This window comes from Penaeus monodon, chromosome 20 (assembly GCF_015228065.2).
Source record: "Penaeus monodon isolate SGIC_2016 chromosome 20, NSTDA_Pmon_1, whole genome shotgun sequence".
Lineage (NCBI taxonomy): Eukaryota > Metazoa > Arthropoda > Malacostraca > Decapoda > Penaeidae > Penaeus > Penaeus monodon.
In genome coordinates this window covers 42,868,666-42,871,193 of record NC_051405.1, presented here as the reverse complement: position 1 = coordinate 42,871,193, position 2,528 = coordinate 42,868,666, and the positions used below count along the sequence as shown (strand labels likewise).

Genomic DNA, 2,528 nt, shown 5'->3' with positions numbered 1-2,528 from the left:
TATTTTTTTTGTAGATCCCTGAAAGTTCTTTTTTTTCATTATGTTTGTGTTCTGAGGATTGCTTGTCCTGTTGTTAGTGTGAAAAAGTTAATGATTGCCCAATTTCAGTGAAGTAACATTGACATGGAAAGCAAGTAAAAGGCTGTACTTTTTGGTCTGGTTTACTATTTATAAAATCACTCCCCCTGATGATATCTAACTGTGACCTAACTTTTTTCAGGAATGAAAATGTTGCGTCTGCAATGTACGAGTGAGTAGTGGAGGGACCAGCCTCAGACATTCCAAGAAGAACAAAGATTCTAATTGTGCTTTACATCAAGGAAAGGAATTGCTGATTTACATTTGAAGTATAATTGTAATGGAGCCTGTTGAAGTTTTCTCTGAGGTTACAGGTTTCAGTTCAAGAAGGATTGCAGTGTTTGAATACTGTTAACATGTACATTACATGTGGGCTGCTTACCTCAGGGATGGATATTAATTTATTGTGGTTGCTGAATAAGCCGATTGATTTCCACAAATATGATGGTATGTTCTTTTTTTTATAAGGCTGATAAACAAGGTTAAGACAAACCTGTGATTAACTGGGAGTTCGTTTAGGAAACAGGCAAAAAGACAGGACATTGTACATCAGTAAGATTTTTTTTTAGCATCGTCAGACTGATAACCTACCAACACTTTTGATAAGATTAAAGTGAATTCAATGGGTGAATACTGTGGATGGAGGGTTTCATTTCGTTTGTGAGAAATATTACATGAAAAAGGATAACTTGAAATTAATAGGTGTGTTAAAGTACATGAAAACAAAATTTGTCATTCCTAGCATTTATATTGGTGTAAGTGATTAGTTATTTATCATTCTCTTTGTCACTTCAATTTTTCTATTGGGTACTATAGATAAAAAATGAAGATTAAAATTGCAGGTGTCAGATTTTGGAAATTATGTAGAGAAACCAGTGATTGTAAAATTATGCAACTGAAGAATAATATCTACATGTGACTGGACTTAGAATGATATTCTTTCTTTATAATAAGTGATATCTGGTGTTGTAGGTTTAAGTTCAGAAATTTGCATATCAGTTTAGTTTTATGTGTTATTCAGGGAAATTAAGTATATATTTATTTTTTTGTACAGTTCTATGTTTTGTCTGGTCTATATTCATTCATTTCCATCTCATTCTTGCATTATCAGAATCTGAAGCCATTTATTTGATTTGAATTTCCATATTTATTACATGTGCAGCTTTTGTATTGTCTAGTTACTATCAAGCTGCTTTTCATCAACACCATATAATACTGTATGTATTTATATTCCTTTACAGTGTAGGGATTAAATAATGTAATTTGAAGCATCTCATTTGAAAGTTAACAGGCTACATCAGCTGTGATTCTCAAGTAGTCAGAGGATGTTCTATAAGCTTGGGGAGTTGTTGCACATATGTGATAAAAAAAACAGTTAGTGCTGTCAACTGTGATCTGTTGAAGACATCCACCAAGGTGCTGTATATAACATGAAGTGTTGATTATTTCAAATTCTCAATTGGTTTGCAGATGTTCCAGAATCAGAGTAAACAGTGTTGTGTACAAGTGTGTGAGTTTACACAGGCATGTGGGGATCTGTCAGAAGTTGTATATGTTGATGTGCAGTACTGTGACCTTGCATCCATTTGTTGCTTTGATTCTGTTATGTAAAACCCTTGTTTCAGGAATGGAGATTTCATTTTCATGTGAAAGATGAATCTGAACTGTTTCATAGATATTTCTTAAGAACAATTCACTCTGTTTTGAAATTCGTTCATGGTCAGGAGAGATGATCAGAAGGCACAATTGTTGTAGGGTGGTAATATATTGGAAAATCCATTTTGGTTCAAAGAGAAAAGAAACATTTATTCTGAACCATTGGAAGCCAGTGCAAAATTTCAAAAGAACATTAATTTGTAGTCACAAAAAATTATCACTCTGGTTTAAAAAAAGCAGGAAAGAAGACAAAAAAGATTATACAGCAGAGTAGATATTTAATTACCAAATTACCAGTGGTTTCTAAAGAGTGAAAATTATCATTGAATGAAAGAAATGTGTTGTTGGTATCAGAATGAGTAACATATGTAGCATGAATGGAAAACCTCTCTAATAGCTTGTGATTTACTTAATGGTATGTGATACATCATAGTGTAGATTGAGAATTTATACACAATTACCCTTGCCTTCATTTCATTGGCTTCTTTACACATGGAGATTTGTGAAAATGTCTTAACTTTTAAATCACTTTGTTTTATAGTCCAGTGTACTGGAATATGATAAAAGGATACAGTATGTGTGCTCTCATTTATTCTGAATATAACAGTGTCATATTTAGTTACTTTTCAATGAGGATTTTTTTTTTTTTTGCATATGTTGTGTGCATCTTTTGTACAAATCTTTTTGCTTGTATCAGGCAAATATAGGGTTAAGTTTTATGATAGTATCAGATTGATTTTTGCAAATATAGCTTTTAAGAATTGTTTTCAGTGAAGTGTAAATCAAGTTTTGTG

The 2,528-nt window shown here is 32.2% G+C and overlaps 1 protein-coding gene across 1 annotated transcript in view; it reads left to right on the top strand.

Moving 5' to 3' along the window:
• The window catches only part of LOC119586002 (phosphatidate phosphatase LPIN3-like), a gene marked incomplete in the record, with an annotated part of 33,755 nt that overhangs the window by 30,188 nt on the left and 1,039 nt on the right, over positions 1-2,528 (top strand). Inside the window, 1 exon segment of the mRNA XM_037934713.1 lies at positions 221-2,528.